The following is a 17,738-nucleotide window of genomic DNA, read 5'->3' on the forward strand; positions in this document are numbered from 1 at the left end:
ACCCCTGAGTGACCCTGAGTGACCCTGAGTGACCTCTGAGTGACCCTGAGTGACCACTGAGTGACCCCTGAGTGACCCTGAGTGACCCCTGAGTGACCTCTGAGTGACCCTGAGTGACCCCTGAGTGACCCTGAGTGACCCCTGAGTGATCCCTGAGTGACCCCTGAGTGACCCTGAGTGACCCCTGAGTGACCCCTGAGTGACCCTGAGTGTCCCCTGAGTGACCCTGAGTGACCCCTGAGTGACCCTGAGTGACACTGAGTGACACTGAGTGACCCTGAGTGACACTGAGTGACCCTGAGTGACCCCTGAGTGACCACTGAGTGACCCCTGAGTGACCCCTGAGTGACACTGAGTGACCACTGAGTGACCCTGAGTGACCCTGAGTGACCCCTGAGTGACCTTGAGTGACACTGAGTGACCCCTGAGTGACCCCTGAGTGACCTCTGAGTGACACTGAGTGACCTCTGAGTGACCCTGAGTGACCCCCGAGTGGCCTCTGAGTGACCTTGAGTGACCTTGAGTGACACTGAGTGACCCCTGAGTGACCCCTGAGTGACACTGAGTGACCCTGAGTGACCCCTGAGTGACCCTGAGTGACACTGAGTGACCCCTGAGTGACCCCTGAGTGACACTGAGTGACCCCTCAGTGACCCTGAGTGACCCCTGAGTGACCCTGAGTGACCCTGAGTGACCACAGTGACCCCTGAGTGACCCTGAGTGACCCTGAGTGACCCTGAGTGACCCCTGAGTGACCCCTGAGTGACCCTGAGTGACCCTGAGTGACCCCTGAGTGACCCTGAGTGACCCTGAGTGACCCCTGAGTGACCCTGAGTGACCCCTGAGTGACCCTGAGTGACTCTGAGTGACCCCTGAGTGACCCCTGAGTGACCCCTGAGTGACACTGAGTGACCCCTGAGTGACCCCTGAGTGACCCTGAGTGACCAGAGTGACCCCTGAGTGATCCCTGAGTGACCCCTGAGTGACCCCTGAGTGACCCTGAGTGACCCTGAGTGACTCCTGAGTGACCCTGAGTGACCTCTGACCCCTGAGTGACCCTGAGTGACTCCTGAGTGACCCTGAGTGACCTCTGACCCCTGAGTGACCCTGAGTGACCCTGAGTGACCCCTGAGTGACCCCTGAGTGACCACTGAGTGACCTCTGAACCCTGAGTGACCCCTGAGTGACCCCTGAGTGACCCTGAGTGACCCCTGAGTGACCCCTGAGTGACACTGAGTGACCCCTGAGTGACCTCTGACCCCTGAGTGACACTGAGTGACCCTGAGTGACCTCTGAGTGACCAGAGTGACCCCTGAGTGACCCCTGAGTGACCCCTGAGTGACCCCTGAGTGACCACTGAGTGACCCTGAGTGACACTGAGTGACCCCTGAGTGACCCTGAGTGACCTTTGACCCCTGAGTGACCCCAGGCCCCCCCCTGCAATAAATTCCCCCCCCGGGGGGGACCCCTCCCCCACCCCTGCATGACCCCTCCCCCGTCCCCAAATTTGGGGTGAAATCCTCAAAATTTTGGGAAAAAAAATGAAAATTTTGGGGCAAAAAAATCCTGAAAATTGGGGGGAAATGGGAAAAATTTTGGGGGAAAAAATTCAAAAATTTTGGGTAAAAAATCAAAATTTTTCTGGGAAAATCCTCAAAAATTTGGGAGAAAAAAATGAAATTTTTGGGGAAAATGAATCGTGAAAATTGGGAGAAAATCTCAAAAAGTTTTGGGGGAAATTCTGGGAAATTGGGGGAAAAAAAAATCAAAATTTTGGGAAAAAATATAAAATTTTTTGGGGAAAAATTTTTGAATACTTAGGGAAAAATCCCCAAAATTTGGGGAAAAATTGCAAAATTTAGTCCAAAAAACCACCAATAGTTATGAGAAAAAATCCCAATTTTTTTCCTGAAATTGTCTAAAATGTAGGACAAAAAGTCCAAATTTTTGGGGGGCAAAATCATCAAAATTTAGGATAAAAACCCCCTAAAATGCAAGATAAAAATTTTCCCAAATTTGAGATTAAATCTCTCACAATTTTAAGAAAAAAAACCCAAAGTTTGTGACAAAAACTCCAATTTTTGGGGGGGAAAATCTCCAAAATTTAGGACAAAAATTCTGCTAAATTCAGGATAAAAATCCCCCAAATTTTGAGATTAAATCACCCAAAATTCTATTAAAAATCTCCAAAATGTGGGACAAAAACTCCAATTTTGGGGGGAAAAATCACCAAAATTTAGGACAAAAATTCCACTAATTTCAGGATAAAAATCCCCCAAAATTTGAGATTAAATCTTCCAAAATTTTGATTAAAAAATCTCCAAAATTTGGGACAAAAGCCCCAATTTTTTGGGGGGCAAAATCACCAAAATTTAGGACAAAAATCCCACTAAATTCAGGATAAAAATCCCCCAAAATTTGAGATTAACTCACCCAAAATTTTGATTAAAAAATCTCCAAAATGTGGGACAAAAGCTCCAATTTTGGGGGGGAAAATCTCCAAAATTTAGGACAAAAATTCCCCAAAATTCAAGATAAAAGTCCTCCAGAATTTGAGGTTAAATCTCCCAAAATTTTGATTTAAAAATCTCCAAAATTTGGGACAAAAGCCCCAAATTTTTGGGGCAAAATCTCCAAAATTTAGGACAAAAATCCCACTAAATTCAGGATAAAAATCCCCCAGAATTTGAGATTAACTCACCCAAAATTTTGATTTAAAAATCTCCAAAATGTGGGACAAAAGCTCCAATTTTGGGGGGGAAAATCTCCAAAATTTAGGACAAAAATTCCCCAAAATTCAAGATAAAAGTCCTCCAAAATTTGAGATTAAATCACCCAAAATTTTGTGAAAAAAATCTCCAAAATTTGGGACAAAAACCCCAAATTTTTGGGCCAAAATCTCCAAAATTTAGGACAAAAATCCCACTAAATTCAGGATAAAAATCCCCCAAAATTTGAGATTAAATCTCCCAAAATTTTGAGAAAAAAATCCCAAAATTTGGGGAAAAAAACCTTAAATTTTTCGATAAAAATCCCCCAAAATTTGAGATTAAATCTCCCAAAACTTTGAGAAAAAAATCCCTAAAATTTGGAATAAAACCCCAAAATTTGGGATAAAAACCCCAAAATTTTTTGGTAAAAACCCCCAAAATTTGTGACAAAAAAAACCCAAAAATTTTTGAGGAAAAATCCCCAAAATTTTGATGAAAAAAACCCCAAAATTTTGGGGTGAAATTCCCCAAATTTGGGGCCAACCCTCCCTTGGTGTGAGAGCGTGAGCGCATGCAAATGAGCCGTATGCAAATGAGCGACATTCAAATGAGCAATATGTAAATGAGACAGGAGCACTTTATGTAAAGGAGAGGGTGTGGCCATGCAAATGAGGGCGATGACGTCATTGCGAAGCCGCCATTTTGTGGATGACGTCATTGACACTCCGCCATATTGTGAATGACGTCATCACTGATATTAGCAATATGTAAATGAGACAGGAGCACTTTATGTAAATTAGAGGGGTGTGGCCACTCTGTTCAGACCGGTATGCAAATGAACAGGCAATGACATCATCACCAGACCGCCATTTTGTGGATGATGTCATCGCCACTCCGCCATTTTGTGAATGATGTCATCACCATAATGAGCGATATGTAAATGAGACTGGAGCACTTTATGTAAATGAGGGGGTGTGACCACGCTGTTCGGCCGGTATGCAAATGAGAAAACAGTGACGTTATCACCAGGCCACCATTTTGTGAATGATTTCCTCACCACTCCGCCATTTTGTGAATGATGTCATCACCATAATGCGCAATATGTAAATGAGTCGGGAGCACTTTATGTAAATTAGAGGGGCATGGCCACGCAAATGAGGCCGGTATGCAAATGAACAGGCAGTGACGTCATCCCCAGGCCGCCATTTTGTGAATGACGTCATTGACACTCCGCCATTTTGTGAATGACGTCATTACTGATATTAGCAATATGTAAATGAGAGAGGAGCACTTTATGTAAATTAGAGGGGTGTGGCCATGCAGTCGAGGCCGGTATGCAAATGAGGAGGCAGTGACATCATCACCAGGCCCCCATTTTGTGAATGATTTCCTCACCACTCCGCCATTTTGTGAATGATGTCATCACCATAATGAGCAATGTGTAAATGAGTTGGGAGCACTTTATGTAAATTAGAGGGGCGTGGCCATGAGATTGAGGCTGGTATGCAAATCAGGAAGCAGTGATGTCATCATCACACCGCCATTTTGTGAATGATTTCCTCACCACTCCGCCATTTTGTGAATGATGTCATCACCGTAATGAGCAATATGTAAATGAGACAGGAGCACTTTATGTAAATTAGAGGGGCGTGGCCATGCAATTCAGACCGGTATGCAAATGAGCAGGCAATTACGTCATCACCAGGCCGCCATTTTGTGGATGGCGTCATTGACACTCCGCCATTTTGTGGATGGCGTCATTGACACTCCGCCATTTTGTGAATTACGTCAACAACGTAGTGAGTAATATGTAAATGAGACAGGAGCACTTTATGTAAATTAGAGGGCATGGCTATGTAAATGAGGCCGGTATGTAAATGAGCAGACAGTGACGTCATCCCCAGGCCGCCATTTTGTGAATGATTTCCTCACCACTCCGCCATTTTGTGAATGATGTCATCACCGTAATGAACAATATGTAAATGAGTCGGGAGCACTTTATGTAAATGAGGGAGGTGTGGCCACGGTGTTCAGGCCGGTATGCAAATGAGCAGGCAATTACGTCATCACCAGGCCGCCATTTTGTGGATGGCGTCATTGACACTCCGCCATTTTGTGAATGATGTCATCCCCGTAATGAGCAATATGTAAATGAGACAGGAGCACTTTATGTAAATTAGAGGGGTGTGGCCACTCTGTTCAGACCGGTATGCAAATGAACAGGCAATGACATCATCACCAGACCGCCATTTTGTGGATGATGTCATCGCCACTCCGCCATTTTGTGAATGATGTCATCACTGTAATGAGCAATATGTAAATGAGACAGGAGCACTTTATGTAAATTAGAGGGGCGTGGCCATGCAAATGAGCATCACCAGGCCACCATTTTGTGCATGACATCATCAACACTCCGCCATTTTGTGAATGACATCATCACCATAATGAGTAATATGTAAATGAGACAGGTACACTTTATGTAAATTAGAGGGGCGTGGCCATGCAGATGAGGCCAGTATGCAAATGAGGAGACAGTGACGTCATCACCAGGCTGCAATTTTGAGGATGACGTCATCGCCAGGCCACCATTTTGAGGATGACGTCATCGCCGGTACGCAAACGAGACGGAGACGAATCGCGAGCGCGGGTTAATGAACTAATTAATATGTAAATGAGCTGTACATAGTCAAGCCTTATGCAAATGAGCACCCACACAGCCAAAATGCACACCCCCCACTTAACTGCGATATGCAAACGAGGCGGGGCCCGTATGCAAATGAGCCCCGCCCACACACATCGCTGTATGCAAATGAGCGCCCTTAACGATGCAAACGAGTGCCATAATTAACGGGTTAATTGTGCCAAGCGCCGGTATGTAAATGAACATGCAAATGAACATGCAAATGAGCTCAGAGTGACGAGTCTTGATTTGCTGGGGAGGGCGGGGTGTTGATATGCAAATTAGGTTTATGCTAATGAAGTTTATGTTGTTTAATGGGGTGGTGGGTGGTTATGCTAATGAGATGTATGCAAATTGGGTGGGTGACGTCATCTGTCGCGGGAAATTTGGGGTCAATTTCTGAATTTTTGGGGTTCAGGTCCCGAATTTGGGGATTTTGGGACCAAATTTTGGGATTTAGGGGCAGATTTTGATGCAAAATTCCTGAATTTTGGGGGTGAATTCCCAAATTTTGGGGCTCAAATCCTGATTTTTGGGGTTCAGGACCCAAATTTTGGTGTCAAAATCTGAATTTTGGGGTTCAGGTCCCAAATTTGGGGATTTTGGGACCAAATTTTGGGATTTAGGGGCAGATTTTGGGGTTAAATTCCCGAATTTTTGGGTCCAGAACCCAAATTTTGGGGCTCAAATCCCGAATTTTGGGGTTGAGGTCCCGAATTTTGGGGCTCAACCCCCAAATTTTGGGGTTCAGATCTCAAATTTGGGATTTTTGGAACCAAATTTTGATGTTTTGGGGCAGCTTTTGATGCAAAATTCCCGAATTTTGGGGCTCAAATCCCAAATTTTGGGGTCAAGTTCCCAAATTTGGGGATTTTGGGACCAAATTTTGGGATTTCAGGGAAGATTTTGGGGTTAAATTCCCGAATTTTGGGGCCTAGAACCCGAATTTTGGGGTTCAGGTCCCGAATTTTGGGGCTCAAATCCCGAATTTTGGGGTTCAGGTCCCAAATTTGGGGATTTTGGGATCAAATTTTGGGATTTAAGGGCAGAATTTGGGGTTAAATTCCTGATTTTTGGGGTCCAGAACCCAAATTTTGGGGCTCAAATCCCGAATTTTGGGGTCCAGATCCCAAATTTTGGAGATTTTGGGACCAAATTTTGGGATTTAGGGGCAGATTTTGAGTTTAAATTCCAGAATTTTGGCGTTCCTGGGCTGATTTTGGGGTCAAATCCCAAAATTTTTGAGGTCTTGGCCCAAAATCTTGGGGCTCAAATCCCAAATTTTGGGGTTCAGGTTCCGAATTTGGGGATTTTGGATCAAATTTTGGGATTTAGGGGCAGATTTTGGGGTTAAATTCCCGAATTTTGGGGTCCAGAATCCACATTTTAGGGCTAAATTCCTAAATTTTGGGGTTCAGGTCCCAAATTTGGGGATTTTGGGATTAAATTTTGGGATTTAGGGGCAGATTTTGAGTTTAAATTCCCGAATTTTGGAGTCTGGAACCCGAATTTTGGGGTTCAGGTCCCAAATTTTGGGGTTCAGGTCCCAAATTTGGGGATTTTGCGATCAAATTTTGGGATTTAGGGGAAGATTTGGGGGCAAAATTCCCGAATTTTGGGGTTCAGGTCCCAAATTTGGGGAATTTGGGATCAAATTTTGGGATTTAGGGGAAGATTTTGGGGCAAAATTCCCAAATTTTGGGGCTCAAATCCCGAATTTTGGGTTCAGGTCCCAAATTTGGGGAATTTTAGACCAAATTTTGATATTTTTGGAGTGATTTTGGGCTTAAATTCCCGAATTTTGGGGTCCAGAACCCAAATTTTGGGGCTAAAATCCCGAATTTTTGGGTTCAGGTCCCGAATTTTGGGGCTCAAACCCCAAATTTTGGGGTCCAGATCCCAAATTTTGGGGATTTTGGGACCAAATTTTCATTTTTTGGGGCAGATTTTGGGGTTAAATTCCCGATTTTGGTGCTCAAACCCCAAATTTTGGAGTTCAGATCCCAAATTTGGGAATTTGGGACCAAATTTTGATTTTTTGGGGAAGCTTTTGATGCAAAATTCCCGAATTTTGGGGTTCAGGACCCAAATTTTGGTGTCAAAATCCCAAATTTTGGGTTTCAGGCCCCGAATTTTGGGGTCCAGAATCCCAATTTTGCGGATTTCGGGACCAAATTTTGGGATTTAGGGGAAGGTTTTGGGGTTAAATTCCCGAATTTTGGGGTCCAGGTCCCGAATTTGGGGATTTTGGGATCAAAATTTGGGATTTAGGGGAAGATTTTTGGGTTAAATTAGCGAATTTTGGGGTCTGGAACCCAAATTTTGGGTCAGAATTCCTGAATTTTTGGGTTCAGGTCCCGAATTTTGGGGCTCAAACCCCGAATTTTGGGGTTCAGGTCCCAAATTTGGGATTTTTGGGACCAAATTTTCATTTTTTGGGTCAGCTTTTAATGCAAAATTCCCGAATTTTGGGGTTAAATCCCCAATTTTTAGGGCTCAAATCCCGATTTTTTCCCCTCCCCCCCCCTCCCCCATTCCCCAATCCCCATCTCCCCGATGACGTCATCCCCCCAAATTTGGGGTTTTGGGGCCTCACCCCCCCCAAATTTGGGGTTTCCCCGCCCGTTGATGACGTCATCAAACCGGTTTGGGGCCGCCCTGACCGGTTTTGAATTTTTATTTTTAAGCCTGACCTAAATTTGGGGTTTAATTAAAGGTTTGTGGTTTTTGTTAATTAAAGTTTTTTGGGGCTCTGATGACGTCACGGGGGTGGGGATGGAATTTGGGGCGCGATGACGTCATCGGGGTGGTTAAAAACGAGGCCACGCCCCCCCCAAAAAACAAAAATCTCGGAGAGGCCGAGGTTGAGTTTGGGGTGAAAATTCAGGAGCAGGTGAGGAAAAAATTGGGGAAATTTTTGGGTTTTGGGGGATTTTGGGGGGTTTGGGAGTTTTTGGGATTTTTTGGGGGTTTTTTGGGGATTTTTTGGGATTTTTTTTAGGGTTTTTTGGGGATTTTCTGGGATTTTTTGGGGTTTTTTTGGGATTTTTTAGGATTTTTTGGGATTTTTTGGGGATTTTTTGGGGATTTTTTGGGGATTTTTTTTTTATTTTTTTGGGATTTTTTTGGGATTTTTTTGAGGATTTTTTGGGGATTTTTTTGGGATTTTTTGGGATTTTTTGGTGATTTTTTGGTATGTTTTTGGGAATTTTTTGGGGGCTTTTGGGGAAATTTGGGGGGTTTTGGGGGATTTTTGGGGGTTTTGGGATTTTTTGGGGATTTTTTTGGGATTTTTTGGGGTTTTTTTGGGGACTTTTTGGGATTTTTTTGGGATTTTTGGGGGGTTTTGGGGAAATTTGGGGGGCTTTTGGGGGGATTTTGGGGGGTTTGAGATTTTTTGGGGGTTTTTTTTGGGATTTTTTGGGATTTTTAGGGGATATTTTGGGATTTTTTGGGGATTTTTTTGGGATTTTTTGGGATTTTTTGGGGATTTTTTTGGGATTTTTTGGGGGATTTTTTGGCGATTTTTTGGGATTTTTTGGGGATTTTTTGGGATTTTTTGGGGGATTTTTTGGTATAATTTTAGGGATTTTTGGGGGGATTTTTTGGGGATATTTTTGGGATTTTTTTTGATTTTTGGGGGATTTTTGGGATTTCTTTTGGATTTTTCGGGAGTTTTGGGGAAATTTTTGGGTTTGGGGGATTTTGAGGGGTTTGGGATTTTTTGGGGATTTTTTGGGATTTTTTTTTTACTTTTTGTGAATTTTTTTGGGATTTTTTGGGGATTTTTTTGGTATTTTTGGGGGATTTTTTGGGGGGTTTTGGGGAAATTTGGGGGGGTTGGGGGATTTTGGGGGGTTTTGGGGGGTTTGGGCTTTTTTGGGGATTTTTTGGGGATTTTTTGGGATTTTTAGGGGATATTTTGGGATTTTTTGGGGATTTTTTGGGGATTTTTTTTGGGATTTTTTGGGGATTTTTTTTGGATTTTTTGGGGATTTTTTTGGGATTTTTTGGGATTTTTGTGGGGATTTTTTGGGATTTTTTGGGATTTTTTGGGGATTTTTTTGGGTTTTGGGGAAATTTGGGGGATTTTTTGGGATTTTTTGGGATTTTTTGGGGGGATTTTGGGGATTTTTTGGCGATTTTTTGGGGGGTTTTTTGGTATTTTTGGGGGATTTTTTGGGGGGCTTTTGGGGAAATTTGGGGGGGTTGGGGGATTTTGGGGGGTTTGGGATTTTGGGGGATTTTTTGGGGATTTTTTTGGGATTTTTTGGGATTTTTTGGGGGATTTTTTTGGATTTTTGGGGATTTTTTGGGATTTTTTTGGAATTATTTGGGATTTTTGGGAGGATATTGGGGAAATTTTTTGGGATTTTTTTGGGATTGTTTGGGGATTTTTTGGGGATTTTTTGGGATTTTTTGAGGATTTTTTGGGGATTTTTTTGGGGGATTTTTTTGGATTTTTTTGGTTTTTTGGGGGATTTTTGGGGGTTTTGGGGGAAATTTGGGGGGGTTATGGGGGATTTTGGGGGGTTTGGGTTTTTTTGGGGATTTTTTGGGATTTTTTGGGAATTTTTGGGGATTTTTGGGGGATTTTTTGGGGATTTTTTTTGGGATTTTTGGGGGGTTTTGGGGAAATTTGGGGGGGTTTGGGGGGATTTTGGGGGGGTTGGGATTTTTTGGGATTTTTTGTGGCATTTTTGGTGGGATTTTGGAGGAATTTTGGGGGAATTTTGGGGGTTTGGGGTTTTTGTGAATTTTGGGGGAAATCTGGGATTATTTTGGGACATTTTTGGGATTATTTTGAAGCAATTTTGTGGTTTTTTGGGGGTCATTTTTGGGGTTATTTTGTGCCATTTTTAGCATTATTTTGTGGCAATTTTTGATTATTTTTGGGCCATTTATTGGAATTCTTTTGGGCCATTTTTGGGTTATTTTCAAACCATTTTTGGGATCAATTTTTGGGTTTTTGGGGCCTTTTTTTGGTGTAATTTTTTGTTTTTTTGGGGCCCATTTTTCTGTTATTTTGGGGCCTTTTTTGGGGTTTTTTTGGGCCATATTTGGGGTTATTTTGGGATTGTTTGGGGGCCATTTTGGGAGACATTTTTGGGATTCTTTTGGGTTATTTTGGGGCCACTTTTTAAATTATTTTGGGGCCTGTTTGTGTGAATTTTCTGTCAATTTTCTGTGAATTTTTTGGTCAACTTTCTGTGAATTTTGTGTTTATTTTGTGTGAATTTTCTGTCAATTTTCTGTCAATTTTCTGTCAATTTTTTGTTTATTTTCTGTGAATTTTGTGTCAATTTTGTGTCCATTTTTTGACAATTTTGTGTCAATTTTCTGTCAATTTTCTGTCAATTTTCTGTCAATCTTCTGTGACTTTTTTGAGAATTTTGTGTGAATTTTGTGTGAATTTTCTGTGAATTTTCTGTGAATTTTGTGTGAATTTTGTGTGAATTTTTGGTTAATTTCCTGTAAATTTTTGGACAATTATCTGTCAATTTTCTGTCAAATTTCTGTGATTTTTTGGTGATTTTTTTGTAAATTTTGTGTCAATTTTGTGTCAATTTTCTGTGATTTTTCTGTCAATTTTCTGTGATTTTTCTGTCAATTTTGTGTCAATTTTCTGTGAATTTTCTGTGAATTTTGGGTGAATTTTGGGTGAATTTTGAGTGATTTTTCTGTGAATTTTGTGTGAATTTTGAGCAAATTTTGTGTGAATTTTCTGTGAATTTTGGGTGAATTTTGGGTGAATTTTTTGTCAATTTTCTTTCAATTTTTTGACAATTTTCTGTCAAATTTCCGTGATTTTTCTGCGATTTTTTGGGTGAATTTTGTGCGAATTTTGTGTGAATTTTGTGTGAATTTTCTGTCAATTTTTTGTCAATTTTGTGTCAATTTTCTCTCAATTTTGTGAGAATTTGGTGTCAATTTTCTGTCAATTTTCCGTGAAATTTTTGTGATTTTTAGGTTAATTTTGAGTGAATTTTGTGTCAATTTTGTGTGAATTTTTTGTCAATTTTCTGTCAATTTCATGTCCATTTCTTGTCAATTTCCCGTTTATTTCACGTCAATTTCCTGTTAAAATTTTCAATTTTGTTTTTTTTCAATTTTAAATTTTCAAAATTAATTTTTCTCCACTTTTTTCCCATTTTCCCCATTTTTCACCCCAATTTTTTCCAGGTTTTGGGCTCATGGGGCGACTTTGCCGCTGCTGCCGCCGCCGGGGCCGCTCCCGGGGTCACCCCAAAGGTCACCCCAAAGGTCACCCCAAAGGTCACCCCAAAGGTCACTCCAAAAGTCACTCCAAGGGTCAGCACTGTCCCCAACCCCTGTGCCAGGTAAGTCCCAAAATTCAATTTTTTACCCCTAAAAAATTCAATTTTTTACGCCCAAAAATTCAATTTTTTACCTCAAAATTCAGTATTTTATCCCCCCAAAAAATCAAATTTTTAATGCAAAATTTTCGATATTTTACCCAAAAATTCAAATTTTTAAGGCAAAAAATTCAATTTATTACCGAAAAAAATTACTTTTTTTAGCCAAAAAAATCCATTTTTTACCTCCAAAAATTCAATTTTTAACCCCAAAATTTCCCATTTTGTACCCCAAAAAATTCAATTTTTTAACCATAAAAATTCCATTTTTTTAACCAAAAATTCAAATTTTTAACCCCCAAAATTTCTATTTTTTAACTGCAAAATTTGCCATTTTTAATCCCAGAAAGTTCCATTTTTAACCCCCCAAAAATTCAATTTTTAGCACAGAAAATTCCATTTTTTAACCCCTAAAAATTCCTCTTTTTTTGCCCAAAAAAATCAATTTTTTAACTCCAAAAATTCAATTTTTATCCCCCAAAAATTCAATTACTAGCCCCAAAATTCCCCATTTTCTAACCCCAAAAAATTCAATTTTTTAACCCCAGAAAATTCAATTTTTTAAACCCAAAATTTCCCATTTTTAACCCCTAAAATTTCAAATTTTTAACCTCCAAAATTCCCCTTTTTTAACATAAAAAATTCAAAATGTTAACCCTAAAATCCCCTTTTTTACCCCAAAAATTCCCTTTTTTCACTCCAAAAATCCAATTTTTTTACCCCTAAAATCCCCCAGTTTTTTCTCCTAAAATCCCCATTTTTTACCCCAAAACCCCCATTTTTCAACCAAAAAAATTCAATTTTTAACCCCAAAAAATTCAATTTTAAACCCCTAAAATCCCTGTATTTAACCCCCAAAAATTCAATTTTTTAACCCCTAAAGATTCTATTTTTTAACCCCAAAATTCCCCTTTTAATCATAAAAAAATTCAATTTTTAATCCCAAAATCCCCATCTTTTAACCCCCAAAAATACAATTTTTAACCCCCAAAATTCCCCACTTTTAACCCCTAAATATTCCCATTTTTTAACCCAAAAATTTCAATTTTTTAACCCCAAAATTTCCCATTTTTAACACCAAAAATTCAATATTTTAACTCCAAAAATCCCCATTTTTCACCCCAAAATTCAATTTTTAACCCCAAAATTTCCGATTTTTAACCCCTAAAAATTCAATTTTTTAACCCAGAAAATTCAGTTTTTAACCCCAAAAATTCAATATTTTAACCACAAAATCCCCATTTTTACTCCCTAAAAATTCACATTTTTATCATGAAAAATTCTTTTTTTTATCCCCAAAATCCCCATTTATTTCCTCTAAATTCCCCATTTTTTTCACCCCAAAAATTAAATTTTGAACCCCCAAAAATTCAATTTTTTAACCCCAAAAATTCAATTTTTAACCCCCAAATCCCCATATTTAACCCCCAAAAATTTCCAATTTTTACCCCTAAAAATTCAATTTTTAACCCTAAAACCCCCATTTTCTAACCCCCAAAAATTCAATTTTTAACCCCCAAAAATTCAATTTTTTAACCCCAAAAAATCCAATTTTTAACCCCAAAAATTCAATTTTTAACCCCTAAAAATTCAATTTTTAACCCCCAAAAATTCAATTTTTAACCCCTAAAAAATTCGACTTTTAATTCAATTTTTCCCCTTTTCCCCGCAGCCTCCCTGCCCGCCGCTGACGTCACCGATGACGTCACCGATGACGTCATCGCTCCCCGCTTACGTCATTTGGCCGCCGCCCGCCATCGTCACCCTGGGGGCGCCGCGGGTGGCGCTGCTGGGGGAGCCCAAACCCCAAATCTGCGGATTTTAACCCCAAAAAAAAATCCAAAAATCAGATTTTACCGAAAATTGAGAATTTTGGAACACGAAATTTAAAAAATTTGGATTTTTTTAGCCCAAAAATCGGATTTTTAACGCAAAAAATACCTAAAAAATTGGAATTTTTAGGCCAAAAATCGGATTTTTAACGCAAAAAATGACAAAAAAATCGGATTTTTGAGCCCAAAAATTGGATTTTTAGCACCAAAAATGCAAAAAAAATTCGGATTTCTAAGCTCTAAAATTGGGATTTTTACATCCAAAAATTGGGATTTTATGGCTCAAAAATCAGGCTTTAATTACCAAAAAATTGGGATTTTTCAACCCAAAAATCGGGATTTTATTGCTCAAAAATTAAGATTTTTGCAATCAAAAATCGAGATTTTATGGCTCAAAATTGGGATTTTTTAACCCAAAAATTGGGATTTTTATACCCAAAAATCCGCATTTTATAGTTCAAAAATTGAGATTTTTTACCCCAAAAATCGGGATTTTATTGCTCAAAAATTAAGATTTTTGCAATCAAAAATCGAGATTTTATGGCTCAAAATTGGGATTTTTTAACCCAAAAATTGGGATTTTTATACCCAAAAATCCGGATTTTATAACTCAAAAATTGAGATTTTTTACCCCAAAAATCGGGATTTTATAGCTCGAAAATTGGGATTTTTATTGCTCAAAAACCAGATTTTTAACCTCAAAAATGCCTCAAAAAATCGGATTTTTTAACCCCAAAATTCGGATTTTTAACCCCAAAATTCGGATTTTTCACCCTAAAAATGCAAAAAAAAAATTGGGCTTTTATAACCCAAAAATTGGATTTTTAATCTAAAAAATGCCAAAATAAATCGGATTTTATAGCTCAAAAATTGGGATTTTTAATCCCAAAAAATGCCAAAAAAATCGGATTTTATAGCTCCAAATTTAAGATTTTTACACCCAAAATTCGGATCAAAAAATACCTAAAAAATCGGATTTTTGAACCAAAAAATGTAAAAAAAAAAAACGGATTTTTTAGCCCAAAAATCGGATTTTTAACCTCAAAAATGGGGAAAAAAATCAGATTTTTTAACTGAAAAATTTGGATTTTTTAACCCCAAAATTCGGATTTTTAACCCCAAAATTCGGATTTTTTAACCCCTAAAAAATCGGATTTTTAACCCCAAAATTCGGATTTTTAACCCCTAAAAAATCGGATTTTTAACCCCAAAATTCGGATTTTTAACCCCTAAAAAATCGGATTTTTAACCCCAAAATTCGGATTTTTAACCCCAAAAAAATCGGATTTTTAACCGAAAAATTGAGATTTTTTTACCCCAAAAATCGGGATTTTATAGCTCGAAAATTGGAATTTTATAAACCAAAAATTGAGATTTTTTTGCCCAAAAATCGGGAATTTTGTAACACAAAAATACCAAATAAATAGGATTTTATAGCTCAAAAATTGGGATTTTATTGCTCAAAAATCAGATTTTTAACCCCAAAAATGGAAAAAAAAAATCGGATTTTTATGACCCAAAAATCGAGATTTTTTAACCCAAAAATTGGGATTTTTAACCCAAAAAATTGGAATTTTATTCCTCAAAAATTGGGATTTTATAACCTGAAAAATTAAGATTTTTTGACCCAAAATCGAAATTTTTCACCCCAAAAAATTCAGAATTTCCACCAAAAAAATTTAATTTTTTTTACCCAAAATCTCGATTTTTTCACCTAAAAATCCGATTTTTTTAAACCCTAAAAAACCCCAAATTTGCCCCAAAAATGCGAATTTTAACCCCAAAATTCGCATTTTTTACCCCTAAAAATTCAAATTCGTTGTTTTTAACCCAAAATAAAAATTTTAACCCCAAATTCGTGTCCTGTGATTTTTTTTGACCCAAAATTCAAATTTTTAGACCCAAAAATTCAGATTTTTAGCCCCAAAATTCAGATTTTTTTAGACCTAAAATTGAGATTCTTAAACCCAAAAATTGAAAATTTTTTAGACCCAAAAATTGAAAATTTTTTAGCCCCAAAATTTTAATTTTTAGCCCCAAAATTGGAATTTTTAGACCCAAAATTTTAATTTTTAGGCCCAAAATTACAGAAATTTTAACCCCAAACTGGGAGGGCACTGGTTTGAACTGGGATGAACTGGGGTGGACTGGGATGGACTGGGATGAACTGGGAGGGCACTGGTTTGAACTGGGAGTGCACTGGGCTGAACTGGGAGGAACTGGGAGTGCACTGGTTTGAACTGGGAGGGGACTGGTTTGAACTGGGAGTGCATTGGGCTGAACTGGGATGTACTGGGAGGCACTTGGATGAACTGGGATGGACTGGGCTGAACTGGGATGGACTGGGATGAACTGGGCTGAACTGGGATGAACTGGGATGGACTGGGATGAACTGGGAGTGCACTGGTCTGAACTGGGATGGACTGGGATGAACTGGGAGGGCACTGGTTTGAACTGGGAGGGCACTGGTTTGAACTGGGAGTGCACTGGGATGAACTGGGAGGGCACTGGTTTGAACTGGGATGAACTGGGATGGACTGGGAGTGCACTGATACAAACTGGTTTGAACTGGGAGGGCACTGGGCTGAACTGGGTGGGCACTGGTTTGAACTGGGAGTGCACCAGACTGAACTGGGATGGACTGGGAGTGCACTGAGGGTGAACTGGGAGGAACTGGGAGGGCACTGGTACGAACTGGTTTGAACTGGGAGTGCACTGGTTTGAACTGGGAGTGCACCGGGCTGAACTGGGAGGAACTGGGAGTGCACTGGTTTGAACTGGGTGGCACTGGGAGGGACTGGGATGAACTGGGAGTGCACTGGAGTGGACTGGGCTGAACTGGGAGGGCACTGGTTTGAACTGGGTGGCACTGGTTTGAACTGGGTGGGCACTGGTTTGAACTGGGAGGGCACTGGTTTGAACTGGGAGTGCACTGATACGAACTGGTTTGAACCGGGAGTGCACTGGTTTGAACTGGGAGGGCACTGGTTTGAACTGGGAGTGCACTGGTTTGAACTGGGAGGGCACTGGTTTGAACTGGGAGTGCACTGATATGAACTGGTTTGAACTGGGATGGACTGGTTTGAACTGGGAGTGCACTGGTTTGAACTGGGTGGCACTGGGAGGGACTGGGATGAACTGGGAGTGCACTGGAGTGCGCTGGGCTGAACTGGGAGGCACTGGTTTGAACTGGGAGTGCACTGGTTTGAACTGGTTTGAACTGGGTGGGCACTGGTTTGAACTGGGAGTGCACTGGGCTGAACTGGGATGGACTGGGAGTGCACTGATACAAACTGGTTTGAACTGGGCGGCACTGGTTTGAACTGGGAGGGCACTGGTTTGAACTGGGAGGGCACTGGTTTGAACTGGGCGGCACTGGGCCAAACTGGGAGGGCACTGGTTTGAACTGGGAGGGCACTGGTTTGAACTGGGAGGGCACTGGGCCAAACTGGGAGGGCACTGGTTTGAACTGGGAGTGCACCGGGCTGAACTGGGTGGCACTGGTTTGAACTGGGAGTGCACTGGTTTGAACTGGGAGGGCACTGGTTTGAACTGGGAGGGCACTGGGCCAAACTGGGAGGGCACTGGTTTGAACTGGGAGGGCACTGGTTTGAACTGGGAGTGCACTGGGCTGAACTGGGTGGGCACTGGTTTGAACTGGGAGGGCACTGGTTTGAACTGGGAGGGCACTGGTTTGAACTGGGAGTGCACTGGGCTGAACTGGGAGGGCACTGGTTTGAACTGGGAGTGCACTGATACAAACTGGTTTGAACTGGGAGGGCACTGGTTTGAACTGGGTGGGCACTGGTTTGAACTGGGAGTGCACCAGGAGTGCACTGGGATGAACTGGGAGGGCACTGGTTTGAACTGGGTGGCACTGGGAGGGACTGGGCTGAACTGGGAGGGCACTGGGATGAACTGGGATGAACTGGGATGGACTGGGATGAACTGGGAGGGCACTGGGCTGAACTGGGAGTGTACTGGGCTGAACTGGTTTGAACTGGGCGGCACTGGGGCTGAACTGGGAGTGCACTGGGCTGAACTGGTTTGAACTGGGCGGCACTGGGGCTGAACTGGGAGTGTACTGGCCAGAACTGGTTTGAACTGGGAGTGCACTGGGCTGAACTGGGAGTGTACT

Source organism: Catharus ustulatus, chromosome 39 (assembly GCF_009819885.2).
Source record: "Catharus ustulatus isolate bCatUst1 chromosome 39, bCatUst1.pri.v2, whole genome shotgun sequence".
Lineage (NCBI taxonomy): Eukaryota > Metazoa > Chordata > Aves > Passeriformes > Turdidae > Catharus > Catharus ustulatus.